At 40.3% G+C, this 16,377-nt stretch overlaps 1 protein-coding gene across 3 annotated transcripts in view; it reads left to right on the top strand.

Moving 5' to 3' along the window:
• The window catches only part of FOXP1 (forkhead box P1), a 496,953-nt gene that overhangs the window by 270,126 nt on the left and 210,450 nt on the right, over nt 1-16,377 (top strand). Inside the window, exon 1 of one of the 3 annotated variants that reach the window (XM_067542371.1) lies at nt 9,110-9,184. The exons of the other annotated variants lie outside the window; for them this stretch is intronic. The gene's annotated coding sequence lies outside the window, so the exon portion shown is untranslated. Of the gene's footprint in view, nt 1-9,109; nt 9,185-16,377 lie in introns of those variants that run through there. 3 annotated transcript variants of the gene reach the window in all.

Below are 16,377 nucleotides of genomic sequence, written 5' to 3'. Positions count from 1 at the left end.
CATAAATAATAGATTTTGTAAAGACTTACTTGAGTGCAAATTATTATTAAGGCTAGTCCCTTGCAGGCGTGGGGAATAGAATTTGGGACTTCTGTATCACAGGCCAGCGTTTAATCCACTAAACCTACTTAGGCTTGTGAGACCACCACCCCCACTGCATATTTTATGTGAAATGGCTCAGCACATTGTTGCATGTGCCAAAATTCACACACAACACGGGCTTTGCAATTACTTCCTGCAAATTATATTCAAATCACCTGAAGTTTGGTGGCAGTCAAAATTTCCTGTTGTGACATTCGCAGAACGATTTGGCCACAAAAACTTAAATGCACATTTTTGAAAGAAACAAAGTTTCCCAGTTCTGGACAAGCTGTATTCCCATCACAGTCCCTCGTGGAGACAGCCTGCATGTGCGCTAAAGCTAAAGATGCAGTTAGAAAAGTGGTTCAGAGAAGCGGCAGGGAACAAGTGAGTAATATACTGATTTCGAGTAGTAAAATAATTTCTGCCATATTTTGTGGAAGGCTTTAGCACCTTGCTTGGAGAAACGTATGCTCTTGTACAATTAAAAAGAAACATGGAAATTGATAAACCTCGTTTCCCAAGAGCACAGCAAAAGGCATGCTCTTTGCTGCATTTAAAATTAAATGGAAATGTATTTTAGGCAATGGCAATTAGTCCATTGGCAATAGCCTGTCCTAGATGCCATCTTTAATGCTTCGGAGACCTTCCAATGACTTTAGTGGGCTTTAAATGAGGCCCATAACATCTTTGCCTCAGCTAACATCTCTGTAAAATGGGGATAATAGTACTTAATTTAGAAGGATGCAGCAAGAATTAGAGTGAAAAGTCATATACACACAGAACTATTGTTGGTACGGGGTGTGTGGTGTGGTGTGGTGTGGTGTGGTGTGGTTAGGCAGGCTATTCGTCTGCTTTTAAGCTGGATGGACCTGGTTTTGTAAGGTTTGTCCCTGTCCTCTACTAACATAAGACACGATGTGGATTTTTTGTCTTCTCCTTCTGAGTCACTGATCCTAAGGCACTGTATGCAGGCACATGAGAGCCAAACGCTGCATGTCTTCAGCATCAGAAATCCAGATTGGAAAACCTGAACAACCTGTGCATAGGGATTCTCTATCCCTTTAATCAACATGAAGGAGCTTTCTTGAGCCTCTGCAGATCAGCGGAGTAGATGGTGAACTTTGAGGATGCCAGGGGAATCCAGTGGGTGTGCACACAATGTAGATCCATGGAGCCATTTACCTCAGTAGGAAGAGATATGAGGGTGCCTTCTGCTGCTTCTCCTCCTTCCCAGTAACTGGGTGCAGGCCAACTACACAGGAGTCCCTGGTTTTGCTTGCTTCTGCTCTTGCTTTGCTTGCAGGTTTAATGTTGGGCTAACTCATCTGCCTAATGAAACTAGCTCCATTCACACAGGATTTTACTATCTATAATATTTATTTGCATCTCTGTAGAGGATAGATGGTCCAATGGTTAGGGAACTAGTTTTGGACACATGAGACCTGGTCTTCATTTCCCAGCTCCGCTACAGACGTTGTATGATCTTGGTCAAGTCACTTAGTTGCTGTGGGCCTCAGTTCTTCATCTATTTAATAGGGATAACAATACTTGCCTATCTCACAGAGGTGTTGAAAGTATAAGTACATTAAAAATAGTTATGCGTTCAGATATTACCATAGTTAGGGTACCTTAGAAAGATAGATCTTTATTGAGCAGTTGTAGGAAAAGGAGTTTACTCTTTTGATGATACTTTTACATAATGTGATTTAGGACTGAAATATAAAAAAAAAAATTTTTTTTTTACCCTTTTAGCAGTTACACGTTTTGACATGGTTTTGTTATTCTAGATGTTATGTTAAGATTTGGCACAGAGAGCATTAATTCCTTTATCAGTTGTGTTTCCTTTACAGTTGTTCATTTAATTGAGCTCCTCTGTGTATTTTACAAAACAAGATGCACTCCTTGTAAGCTCATAGACCTCCCTCTAAGACTTCGGTAGCAGGGTAACCTGTTTAAACGAATATCATTTTTGTAGGTTTTATGCTTGTTTAGTGGTGTGTTGGGTGTTTGTTTTATTTTTCCAAACGCTGGAACGAAGCTGTAGGAGAACTCTTGCATGCATGATCAGTAGCAGCTTTCCAGAAGTTCTTCACTCTGGCTATTTTCTTTTAAAGCTGTGTTTACTCAAGAATGTGGCTGAGACAGTTGAATTTGTGGTTTCAGTGTTGAGCAAAATACTCCGTATGCCTTGTTGTTCCTATTGTTCTGCTTTGACTCGTACAAACAATTTTAATCCCTGATGTCAGTTTTGCACAGTCAGATCCCGTGTGCACATTATACTCCCATTGCACAGCCTGATGTTGAATATTCTGTTCTTCATTTTGGTCCTTAAATTTGGTGTATTGTTTTCTTTCACAAATCTCTTAAGCAGGAAGCCTATGCATCAGCTGTGCTGTATTCAGCAACAAGAACACCTGTCTGACCATGCACCTGCATGTGAATGGAGATGTTCTAATGATCCATATAACTACAGATTTCAGACATGAACACAGGAGCCCCACAGTTCTGGTCATATAACGAACAATACTGACTGTGCACACTGCCTGGTGTTTGGCAGCAAAGAGCTAATTTTCATAAGCGTGAACTAGCCTCCATCTAGCACAGTCATGTCCAGATCCTCCAGTTCGAGGGCCAAACATAGGTCACAATAGGTCACAGAAGCCCAGTTCTGCATCGTGATTGGAAACCACTGAAGGTGACCAGGTGCTGGAGTCCCTAGTGGAGCCCTTCTCCAGCTCCTGGTGCAGGGAGCATATCAAGGGCAGAAAAGGGGAGTGACTGAAACACATTATGCTCTGGCCATCCATAGTTGATTCCGTGATTCCGATAGGACTGTTGTTAGCTGATGCAAGTCAGAGCAGCCTTGGGGGTGATCTACCCTGGGCTGAGGCTAAGAATCAGGTTGTTAGTTCTGAGTGGCTCCTCTTCTTCCCTTCTTCCAGATTCCTGTGGGTGGCTGTGCATGAGGCTTGAGTTGTCCTTTCGCCGTGCCTGAGCTTAGGAGAGTGCCTAGCAATAGAACCTCTATCCGACTCTGCCTGAGATTCCCACAGCCCAACAGGAAGACAGGCAGCGGAGCGCCTACTCTTTTCTCTCACCCCTGCAATGCAGGATCAGACAGTGGGGGAGCTGCTGAGCATTTACAGCAGGGGAAGGATAGCAGCTGTTCAGAGCACTCCTCTGGCTCACATCAGAGTGGTACCTGGAGATGCAGGCGATATAGTAATCTGTAGTTGGAAAGACAATGCCCTTTACATCCTCCCCAGAGAAAAAATCACAAACATTCTTTTTGGCACAGTTGCCCCTTGAAGGCTACAGAGTAGAATCTGGAAGCCACAGGTTGGCCATTAGGCTACAGGTTGGCCACACCCTGGATTTTACAGTGCAGGAGAGATACCTCAGCACGGTTTGTTTATTCTTGTTGCTGCTGCTGCGATCACTACTCTAACATTAAGGATGCTTTCTCTGGTTTTCACATACTAAGGGGAAAAAAACTCAGGACTGATTTTTCAGAGGGCCTTCCTTTCTCTGGCTGCATTTTTATCTACCTATTGCACATGCAGTTACTGCAGTTGTATCTCTATTCACAGAAATAGTACAATTGTGCATGCACATTTTTTGAACATGCAGTAAGGAAAATGTGGGCCTTTTAAAAAAAAATAAATCAAAATTTAAGATTTGTAGAGTATTGTTGTAAAACAGTAATGTCCAGAAAGAACCTACAGCTGAAAAAATCTGTTGGGGTTTTTTTGTGTGTGTGCAGAACTTTATTCTGTCTTCGATGTTAAGGCAGTTTCATTAGAGGATTTCGCTCTCTGTGTGTGTGCGTGCGTGTGCGTGTGTGCGCTCGCGCACGCACACAGACATGTTTCACAGGGGTGCGTACAATCTCTTATATGCATATTGTCCCAGCTGCAGCCTGACATCTGCAGCCTCTGGTTATGTCAAGATTGGGAGACTGAATATATTTCCACAAAAGCCAAGCTCACTGCACCCTTCTCCTTGTGAGTTATGGGCCTGATTCTTCAGATGGTTGGACACTTGCAGTTTTGGGTGCTCAGTGTTTCTGCAAATCACTCTGTTTAAGAAGTTGGTGGTTAGGATTTTGTTTAATGGGAAAATGCATTTTTCCACCTACTTTTCCAGAAACCACTAAAGAAATTTTTGCTCAGCTTTCCACATTCAAACAAACATTGGAACAAGCATGAGAATGAGTGCATGTCTCTCAGTGCTGCGAGTGTTTGAAAATCGGAAGTCCAAATGGAAATGGTTCTGCAACCTTAATTCTAGTGGGTGACTTGTTTGCGAAAAGAAAAGACATGGATGTGTTGGAGGCCAAAGTGCTTTGTTTATCCATAGAACAGGATGAATAGCTTTGCAGGGTTCCTCACCTTGTTTTGCCAGTGTGTCTCAACTCTGACCTGAGCAAGCACTTGTAGGGGTGAGAGAGTAGTCTGGTCTCCATGGTCATGAGGGAGCCTTTCTATTAACTTGACTGGGAGTTGGACTAAGTCTATAGTCCTTGCATTGCTGCCATGATGTCCCACAAAGCTTTCAATTCTATTTGTGGTGGAGGTACTTAGGATATGAAACTGGGCTGCAGCTGCCACACTCCTTTTGCATAGGCTGCTAAACAGCCATCACATAATAACATTTGGTCACTACCGAGCTGGCTGGATTTATAGGTGAAAGGTTTTGTATCCTATTATCAACCTCCTCAGCTATCCAGCACCAAACACAAGTGCTATCTGTTTACACAGATGTAATTTCAAAATCTCAGACTTTCGCTAAGAGTATGAGAAATTAACATGATTTCTTATAAAATAACATGTAGTGATGTTGAATGCACAGAAATATAAAGCATCTTTATATCATGACATTTGCATCTTCACATTATAAATAGTGGTTTTCTTTTCAAGAAATAGTTGAAGCATCTGATTTGTTTGAAATCATAGCTTTATTTGTGTAGTTGCATTCCTCTTTGCCCTTCAGTTGACAAATTTTTCTTGTTCTATAAATATAGAATTGTAAACAAGAGCTAATCCTTAGCAACAACCTGGAAAGTTAACATTTCTCTCCAGCTCCTATTATAATTAATTCAGACACTCTGAATATGATGTGATTTATACACAGTATTCATAAGGCCAGTAGGTACTAATATCTTGTTAGAGAACTCGGAAAAGAACACTCTTTTGTGTTCACCATATAACATAATTGCACCATTTTCTTTCGTAAGAAGATGCTTAAAGATGCTTTTTACTTTACATTTGCAAAATGGAAGGTTTTTGCTGTTGCTTTTACATTTGGGTGGAATTGTCTTAAATGTGTTTTTCCCTCCTGTAACAGTCAACATTGTCAAAACATTTTACAAAGCACGTTTAAATAATGCAAAGATTTATGGATTAAGACCATCATTTATATTAATTTAATTCTTACCGTAGGTAAGGTTTGCAAGATGCTTCTAGTTCATTGTAGAAGTTGCTTACAATAAAGAGACATCTTTAGTTTTTATTTTCTGAACAGACACGGCATGGAAATTACACAGTACCTGAAAGAGTGAAACCATTGTATTGAATTTTGTTTAAACACTTCTTGACTAAGTCTGCATATTAGGGATCCTCATTTTATTTTATTTTATTTACATTTGTTCAGGGAGTGTTGTTATACTGTTAATCTATGTAAGTCATATACGTGTGAATCCTGCAACTCCCAAAAGGTTGTGATTAAAATATTATAGATGTGGCAAACCACAAATACAAAAGGAAGTTTACATTTAGGTTTTCTTCGTAAAATATTTTATTCAAGTTTTGCAATACCTTGGTATCATGGTCAGCATTCCCATAAAAATACCGTGTTATATGAAATGATACAATCTGTGAAGCATTTCCCATTATGTAGACACCATGTCTTTAAATTATAGCAATTTCTTAAGATTTTAAAGCAAAATGAGCTCTTAGAAGTGTGATTAATAGCAGGGAATAAGGCTAACACTGGGTCATCAGTGGCACTCCATTACAAAAAAGGTTGGACTAATAAAAGCATCCATCTATTTGACCAATAAAGCATTTGAATGATATGCTTGTAGTTTTTATCATACAGTAGTTACTTTGTACTGAATAAACTGTGATTTTTACGTTCTGGAAAAGGAGCATCGAATAGGCAGCTCAGATGAAGTGAATAGGTGTCTGAGTGCAGAAACACGAGGACTTCTGCATGGAATCTGATATTTGTGGTGATTTCAGACTGTGGGTTCAAAATTTTGGAAACATATATGACATATCTGAATATCTTGTGAACCATTCTCCTCCCCCCACATGTAGTTTTTCTGTGAGGCTGGACTGTGATCCCTCACAGAGACGAAGGGATGGTATTGTTTGTGCAATCATTAGTTCAGTCTTTGGTGACCCAGACTTCAAAAAATTATTCTTTTGAGGAGCAAGAGAATGACCAGCATTTGCATTCTCCTGGAATGTTGACTCCAGTTCTCCTGCCTGGGTCACACCTTGTATCCAACTAGGTATAGGTATAGTATTGCCAACACCAAGCATTCAAAAATCATAAATCAGCTCCCCTCCCTTCAAAAAAGAGACTGGCTTAAAATAATACATTTGGGGTTCCTTTTATTTGACTTCTGAGCCTATAAAATTGCACTTGTTCCATGTTTTAAAAGCTTGTTCTGGAATCATAAAGGCTAGAACTTTAAAAAAAACCAACAAAACCCTCAGATTGTCATGTTATCACAGGACTCCAGGAGCTTCCTGGTGTGAGAGAAAGCACCAAATACGGTGGGACTTGTGATATGGCAACACATCTGGCCAGCTCTACTATCTGGATGGGAATTTACTATGTAAAAGGAATTTCCATCAGCCCTGGGAGCTGCATGTATCGGAAGTAAAACTATTTTATTTGCTACCTCACTGCAGCATGGATACGTGCTAATAAATATGTCTTTGTGAAATAGGGGTGGGTTCTGAGGCTTCAGAAAAAAATACATCTGTGGTAAATCTCAGGCCAACCCTTCTGTAGCCCCCTTTACCATGGGATCTTAGCACCTTTAATGTATTTATCTTCCTAATACCCCTGAGGCAGGGCAGGGCTATTATCACCATTGTACAGATGGGGGAGTGAGGTTAACAAGAGAGACCAAGCAATTTGCTTATGGTCACACAGAACGTCAGTGGCAAAGCACAGAATTGAACCTGGGTCTCCCGAATCCCAGGCGAACACCCTAAGCACTCCAGTCTTTCCCAATCTTCATGTCTTTCTTGAAATCCCTGCCCAGTTCACCGCAGTTCTGGAAATCTCTGCTGGGATGACTGCTGTGTCCAACTTCTTGTGAGGCCTGGGAGTGACCGAAGGGAATGGAAAATACGTTCCCCTGATTCAGGGAAGCCCTGGGGACCACAAGATTTAAATAATGTAGCGCGTGTCAGAGAATGTCAGATTTTGGAGGTTACTTCCCCTGCAACAAGTGGGCTAGTTGGGACTCAGCAGAAGTCCTAGGGGATGGTGCAGAGAGGCAGTTGAGGGCTTGAAATTTCTGTCCTGATGAGAAGGACTTGAGAGAATTTTGGTCCAGAAGCCCTGTTTGGGTTAAAGAAATGTAGGTAGGGAATCATCAGTGATCTGAGAATGGTAATAGGAGGCCAGAGCAAGGGAGTTGAGGATGGAAGGAGGAAGAGGGAGGAGTGAAACATTCTTTGCTGCACCAGTATCGTGTGTCGATAGATAGAGTATAGTGAACCATGGTGTGTGTAAATACATAAAATCACACACAGCCCTTCCACTTGGCAGGGATTATGTTGTGCAGTAAGAGAGCAGAATTGTTCTTCCTGCTTCCCTTGCATGTTTTTAAGGATATATTTTGAATTTTGCATCCCTATCTTTAGTATTTGCAGGTTGTTCATTTAAATGCATCTTGTGGCCTTAGGTTGTCTGGTATATTGACCAGATGTAGATTTTTATCTCTGTCTGCAAGATTAAAGATTAGTCTCCTCAATTTCTGTTACAAAAATTAGCAATTTAGCAAATATCAGTCATTGATTTTTTAAAAAATGATGAATAAACCTGAAGCAGACTATGCCAGTGAAGATCCTTCATTAAACTGCTTCAAGATTACACCTGAACTGATATCAACTCTCTTGCACCTTAATTTTTTGAGAGACATGTGAAAGTGTATTTACAGTTCTGGCTGTTTCCCTTAGCTAAAGATTCCAAAGGTGTTTTTTCTGTTTTTGTTTTGTGTTTTTTTTAATCCCAAATCCAATAAAGAGTTAACAGGATTTCATTTGATCTGATGGTTTATATGATGAGTAATGCAAAAGTTGGTAACAGCAAATTGTTGTTTATAAGTAAACATGGCACTGTGTAAACAAGCAGGCCTGGTCCCCGACTGGTTTGATTTCATGGTGGTCAGCAGCTGATCTATGTAACATGCAACCTTTCTGCTTCTCTAAATGTCAGAAGAATGACTATTTGTTTGTCTTGAGTTCTTCCCAGCTGTTTACTCTGTAATGCATTTGCCTCAATGTTGATTCCCTGAGAGTGGCCCCTTTCTCCTCCCTGCTCTGTTTACATTAGTCCTGCCCCAAGTGTCACCTATGAAATCTGTTGATTATTCCACCTGGTTAATGTTAAATTGCTCTTGCAAGATGATGTGTTTGTTCATAAACACAAATGCCGGGCCCCTTGTTTACTGTACCCATGGCAGCAATCAGTTATTAAACAAATATTGCTTTGTTTGCGGGTGTGAGCAGCAGTTTATCCTGCAAGGTCTGGAAAAAAAACTTTAAATGCTGGGATTTTGATAAAGGAGAAAAGGGGAACTTGTCCCTGGAATGTGGTTGAAACTGACTTAGGTTTGCTTTTCTTATCTTTAACTTGGATGAAGGGGCTAGAAAGATTAGCAAGTTGTTTGGTTTTTCGAAGAGATTTCCTTAGTGTAATGATATCTATCCAGTTGTTTGCTTTTTTCAGAAGGGAGAGAGCACTCCTGCAAGATGACTAGCACAGTAATAGAGCATCTGATGGCTAGAAAATTCTGTGTGGAACAAACAAAGACTTAAAAGGTCTAGGACAAAAGGATAGAGCTGTGAACAAGGTAATCACCAAAAAAGTATGGCCTTTGAATTACGGGCAGCAGTTGGTGATATTTTTTCTTACCTTTTTTAATCAGATATGTTTCTAATTGATGCATCTGCCCTCTATCAAGTTTGAAATGGAAAACGTTTAACTTTTTTTTCTGAAGCCATCTGAAGAAATCCTCTGATTTAAAAGCAGGGCAGTCTGAATGGAGAGAAAATACCAAATTAAAAACTGTGCTCTGTCTTTCTTCTTTTGTGCATGACATTATAGAACTGCTTTCAGTCTTTCTGCTTATAACTGAAACAGCAGCATTTACCTCTGCTAATTCTGAAGGCTGGCTATTTTGCACTTTACTTTCTGAGAGACCTAATTAGATAACTTGTGCTTTTGCAGGTGGTATGTGCTTTTGCATTGTTTTGCAAACACGTCAGAAAATCTAGCTCACACATCTTTGTTTTCCAGAATTATTGTTTGTTGTTGTTTTTTCTGAGTATGGCTTTGGTTTTTAATGCCAGACAGGACCTGTGAGCATTGGCTGTAAGTTGTTAGGGCTTTGCATGCAAAGGGAGTTAGAGTGACCTTGAGAAACAAAGGATAACTCTTTTATATGAAGAGGGGTCTATGACTCTGTATTTGAGGTTAGCTATTAAAAAAATACATGTATTTAACATATATTTGTAGGGAGCTTGTGAAGGCTAAAATTAAATAATTGTCCCTCAGAAAAGCAGGCAACAAAACGTGCACAAAATTCTGATAGATTGTATTCACTAACTTGCACTAATGATCCAAACATATTGTTCGTTTTGGCTGCTAGAGCGATTAAAGGTTTGGAGGTAAAGTGGAAGGTGCTTGAAGTGTGTAACTTAACAAGCCAGTCATTAATTGACCAGCACTCTTATGATGAATCAAACCCTCTCTATATTAAGCTAAGTGAAAATGTTAAAATGAGAACCTATATTGTGCAGTGGTGTTACAAAGCAGTACCTGACTGTTGAATTGATTTTAAGTCCTGCAGAGTGATAGAGAAGCTAAAAATGCCTTAATGAGAGAGAGGATTTATAATTAAACCACAATGAACCCTTGGTCTCGCCAAAATTTGGAATCACCCCATCACACCTCCGTGGCAAGGTAAATCTACCCTGCTATGCATTTGCTAAACACAAATCAGGCCTTGTATTTAATGCTCTTTACTATTCCATTGATCTGTGTGTCCATATCAGAGCCTATGCTGCCAGGATGGAGATGCATGCATATGAACTAATCTCAACCCTTGAGTTAGCACTCACTGGAGTAGCTAACATTCTCTGTTCATCCTTAGCACACAGTTGTGTGAATATAACTGATCTATTGGTGTGTATCGGGGTGGGAGAACAGGTAGGTAGCTTGTATGTGCGTGCGTGAATGCGAGACAGGAAATAGGTCTATTTAGATTCGTTCCCTACCATTCTCAGCATGGCAGCACTGAAACTTTTAACATGCTTCCTTAAAAAGGGGAATTTCTGTAAATCATGTAATGCCCAGATCAAAGTCCCGGTAATAGAGTTCATTGCACCCTGGTTGGAAATACAGTAGTGTTCTCAGCCACTAGTCCATTTCTGAAGTGGAAATGAAATGAAAAGCCCTTTTCCATCTATTAGTATTGTGATGATTTCTGTCAGGCCTGAAGGTTTGAAAGAAGTCTCCCAAAATGGAAAGAAATTAGCTCTGCTCCAAGGAGCTCACAAACATGATGTAGCAAATGGTAACAAAACAGCAGAGAGGAGGTAGGGAATAGAAGACAAGGTAACAATAAGTTTACTTGGTTACTCAATGAGGACTAGTATGTGGCATGATTGAGTAAACTAGGATCTGTGTTGTGAAATGGATGGCGTAGTATTTGCCAGCTGGTGTGACGTGGTTCTGGTTTCTAGTTTGAGATAATCGTGGCGTGACTTTCAGTTTGAATGTGTAGAATAGTAATTGCCTAGTCAAGAAGAGCATGTAAAGATAGAGTTATGGTTGTGTACTGTATTTATTATATGCAACCAGCCTGAGCACTGCCCCTGTGTGGGTACACAAGGAATGGTGAGCAAACAGAAGTCGAGCCCTGGAAAAAACTGATTTCTCTCATCTCTGTCTGGAATTTAGGGTCTCTAACCAATATTGGTAAGGTGGGGTAGACTTGGGTTATCCAACTCCTAGTGAAGTGATGGATGCAGACAGATTCTATTGTAGACTATATTTGAGTGGTAAGATGTAAGATGCTCATCTATGGCATATACTATCAAGGCAATTGCACCTCTCTGGTTTACTGGTTGTGGGCTAGTAACCTTCATGTTGATGGAGTTGGTGCAGTTTGCAGCAGGAGTTAGTCAGGGCCAGGTCTCCTGTGGAGCTGTTACTCTTTGCACCTGTGGAGCTTGTGAGACGCATGCAACTCTTCCCCACAATTAGTCTTTGCAGAGATTTTGATGAGCACTCAGAGGTTCGTGTTCTCAGCTATCTGTCTGATGTAGTTCAACACGCATTTGGGCACTAGTTCTTCCAGAGGGCTAGTGAATGCCACAGAACTAAGCCACTTTGGACAGAGCTAATTGCTCCTCCTTATGCACATTTGTTAGTTACTTTACCTGAAGGTGTAGGATGATGTAGCCCTCTTCCTGCTTTTTCAGTATGTCCTGTTAGTTGCTTTTTCTGCGACATTCTCTTCTATGTCCCCCTTGACAGAACTGATTTAGCCGTGGGTAACTTAAATCACCATAGAAGTTAAATCACTCCGTGTGACACAACTGGGGGTAGTACCCCGGAGTCCTGACTGCTAACCACCACTTCTCTGAAGTTTCAGTGTATGTGGAAGATTAGCCATTGACTCCCCTTGACTTTGCTGGCTCTAATTTGCTGCATCCCTCAGTGGCTATAAAGACTCAGGCAGCTGTTTGGAAATGGTAAGCCATTCTAGTCAGTTAGCCAAAAACAGAGAGTCGGAAAGGGGTGGTGTTACTGTATATAATTAAGAACATAAAAAGACCCGGGTTGATAAGCAAGAGCAGGTAAACGGCTACTCAAGAGACTTGAGGGTGATAATGGACTGGGGAGCCTAGTGTAAGTTCAAGCGAGTTAAAGTTCAGCTTCTTACAAGAGGACAGCTTTGATCTGTGGGGAGGAACTGAGGTAACAGGAATCACAGAAGTGCCCTTATTCAGTTGGTCAAGGTGATTCACTCAGGCACTTCTAGAAAGCACCAATTGTTACCTTCCAGCTGAATGTAATTATATCTTCACTTTCCCTTCCCCGCCCCTTCATTTGTTACCTCTCCTCCCCATCTCTCTACATCATGGAGCAGTGCTTTCTGTTCAGCCGTGAGGGTAGGGGAGGTGAGCAGCCCCCTTGTGAAATAGATGCCAGTGCCATTCTGTGGATCACGTAGCAGGGATGCTCTCAGAGCTGCGTGATTTGTCTCCTTTGCCCTGGGAGACTCAGCATGTCACCTCTACGATACGCTCAACCTCCACTGACCGAAGGCTTGAGATGAGTTTAGTTCAGAGCCTGGAACTCCCAGATGACAGCATGAGAAGCTGTCTTTGTGTCAGGAGGCCAGCCTCACAATGTGCTGTGGATAATTCCATTCCTTCTGGACCCTTTCTTCCCAAGTACTAAATGAAATTTCAGATTTCAGCTATGCCTAGACATATACAGTGCACGATAAAGTTGATAATACATTAATCATTTTTAACAACAGGTAATATGCATAATTTATGGTGTTACAGTGCTATCTTTTTTATATTTATGATGGATAATGCTCAGTTTTTGCCCTCATATTACTACTTTAAATTATACCGCAAGAAAATTAATGAGAAAGTAGATTTATGGGTTTCATTTGTTTGTCAATTCGGAAATTAATTGGGTGTTAATTTTAGCCGTCCCTCATCAGACCAGGTCTTTAGTATGTGTGCATTACTTTGCATTCATTGAAGCCTACCTCCCATTTACAGTGGGTCACTAGCTTTGCATACATTAAAATAGCCCTCAGGCACATTCTCTTGATTACTTTTTGAACTGCCATGCATTAGAAAATTTACGCCTTTCTGTTATAATTATGAAAATTCGGTATAGGAAGATGGTGCTTGTATAATAGCAAGTGCACATTCTTATTCTGCTGTGTAAGATCTTACTCCAAACACAGTACATTTTTGTTTTAATCCTGTAAAATAGCACTCTTGTCTGTCTTTATTGTAAGGTCCTCAGCCTTTGAAATTTCAAGGATCCATTTAAATTCAGTGAATTCCCCTTTCCGCTTAGGAAATGTCAAAGGATTTCCCCCTGCATTTCTCTCTCTTTGTTTCCTCTTTTCACATTTCCAGGGTTTGCTTGCTCTTTTTCTACCCCAGTCCTGAATTATACACCATAGCAAGAAACCACTTTGCACAGATGACTCAGCATCAGCTTTTAGGATGGTGGAACCTCATAGCATTTCTCACCAGCTCTCTTGATTCCTGAAGATCATTTGTAATCCGTTTTTTAATCTAATCCTTTCTTTTCCTCCTCCTGCAATACTCAGCAGCCAACTGTATTGTACATGCACCGGTGAATGACCCTCCAAAGGGGTAAACATGAAGATTTATCCAAAACATACCCAAATGTAATCAAACCCTATGGATATGGAAATTGAGACTTTATCATGAGATTTCTAGCATTTCTTGGCTCTAGTTGAACCAGATATACTGCTAAATCAGCATTTTGGCAATATTTAGGTGTTTCTTCCAGGCCCACATGAAACCAGCAAGTGCAGGGTTGTCAGTTTTCTTTATTTTTAATGACAAGGCCCTTCTGAGCATCAGAAAGGTTTCAGTTTTTTTCTGGCTTCCTTAATTTCTGGCGATGGTTTGGGTTTGTTCTTATTTTGCTGCACGCGTTCTTCCCTCTTTAATCTCGTCTTTGAATGCCACTTTTTAAAAAATACAGTGTAGGATGATTGATGGCTGCTAAAAGCTTTAAAAACACAGCAGCTAGAATAATGTACACTTAAGTTTTTGAAAACTGAATGGCAGTCTGGGTAGTTTGATGATGATTTGCTTTGATTAAGTCATGCAGTAGATTGGGGCAGCACTTTCCATCAGTTTTCTTCATCACAAAGGCATTCCTAAAGGTGGCCCAATGTTTAATATTTTGGACTCTGCTCTGCAGCAGTATTTCGGATGGCTGGCAGCCATCAAATAGCTTGCTCAGAAGCTGTTTGTCCCACACTTAATTGGTGACAGGGTGTATTTTAGTGTATGAGCAGCTGCATGTCTGCAGTCCTTCCACCACCAGATCAAACACTTGCTCTTCACAGGATTCTTAGTCTCCACAAATGAATCCATCTTATTCTAAATCTTATACTAAACTGATGTGTGGCAGGATGATATATTGCTTCCACGCCACTAGCCAGATTGGAGATCTAGTGGGCAGATCATCAGTTGATATAAATGCTGTGACCGTTTAAATCAGCTACGGATATGCACCCTGATCTAGAAATATGTTCATAGAGAAGTGGATGGATTTAGGAGACTAGGAATGGCAGTGGGAGCCTTTCACCTCCAGATCATTGATTCAAATCCATCCCCAGGTCAGCAGTGACCAAAAATTACCATCTGATAGCTCATAGGTGGCACACTAGGAATTGTGTTGCTGGTCTCAGTCATAGGGATGGTTTTACAAGTCAGGCATATGACACAATGTGAAGAGGCTTGTGCTGCCACTGCCCTGCTGTTTCTTCTTCTAGTTCTGTCCATGTAGAACTTTTTTTGAGCATTTCACTTTTCAAGGGGCAATCTTCCACCACCCCCATGATGTTTAGTTTGTATAGTGATATTGGAAGAAGTGGGCCTTTTCAGATATGGTTTATAAATGTTTTTTCTTTTCAAGAATGGATTCAGGAGACACTTCCAAAGTTGTTTGGCGCTCTTTCTCTTCTTAAAATTGCAAAACAAATGTATTCCTTGCTGGCAATGAAGGGTTAAAACCTGTTTGATTTTAATGGATGCCTGCTGGTGTTTGAGAATTTGGGAGTAGACCCTGCCAATTAATCACTTACCTAAAACTGATTTTGCCATTAACTATTGTCTCCACAGAAGTAGAAATATATTTTATAAATCTGTGTTTAGTTTAATTTACACGTCCTTTCATGACTGGGCCAAGTTCTTTAAGGGCATTTATTCTGCTTCATATAAATAATTGATCAGCCAAGTTAATTTACTTCTGCCTGACTTGGTCAACCTTAATTAACTGCCCTGAAATAAAGACTTAACTTTTCATTAGCTTAAAATCTTTACAAGTGCGAAAAAGAGGGATTTTATGATGACAAAATTTTTGCACTAACACTGGTCCCAGGGGAGGGAATTGTTGAATGTTTTGTGTATTTGCAGTGATACTGTAGTTAGAAATTTTTCAAAATCTCCGAATAACAATAATAACCAACATTAAATCATGAGTTTTGTGAAAAGTTCTTAAACATGTACTTCGGGTTCCGAATACATGCCCTAGACTGGTGCTGGAAGCATTTAGAGGCAGAATTTGAAAGGCACAATGGGCAGTTAGGTACCCAAGGCCAGATTTTTCATTGTGTTTAGGCACCAAAAGTTGAAGATAGGCATCTAGTGGGATTTTCAAAAGCATCTCCCTGAAATATTTGCAAGATTAAAAGAAAAAAAAAAATTGAATACATAAAACATGTGAGAGGATGGCCTATGCTATAAAAGCATGTTCTCTGTTCCAGCACTACTTTGCTTTGTACTTCCATTAGACATCATTAAATGTTTTAATTTAGAAAATAATATTTTGCATACCTACAACTCTATGCACATAACTGCATTTAATTTATCCCTATGGATAAAAATGAACACAGAAATGATAGAGGTTGCTTGTCTTCATAAAGCATCACTCTCTTGACCAAACTTATTCATTCTTGTTTGAATAATTAGGCTTGTATTCAGAACAAAATTTGCTTTTTGTGATATTGGTCCTAATGGAGCACAAGTGTAATCCTAATTCATGCTTCAAATCTTCCTTGGCCTCCTTCCTTCAAATGTGAATGATAGGCTTTGGCAACGAACAGTGTTCTCAGTAGACTGGAACAAGAAGTTATGCTTCTTCCATGCCCATGTATAACAATGGAACATCAGGCTGACTTATTTGGGCATGCTCTAAAAGACCAATAATATCCACTGTGGGAGGGGGCTCAGAACAGGCTGA

This window comes from Emydura macquarii, unplaced genomic scaffold (genome assembly GCF_026122565.2).
Source record: "Emydura macquarii macquarii isolate MOO-44397 ecotype Brisbane River unplaced genomic scaffold, CSIRO-AGI_Emac_v2 contig_71, whole genome shotgun sequence".
In the NCBI taxonomy this organism is placed as follows: domain Eukaryota; kingdom Metazoa; phylum Chordata; order Testudines; family Chelidae; genus Emydura; species Emydura macquarii.
The sequence above is the reverse complement of the archived record's forward strand: the minus strand, read 5'-3'. Positions and strand labels throughout refer to the sequence as shown.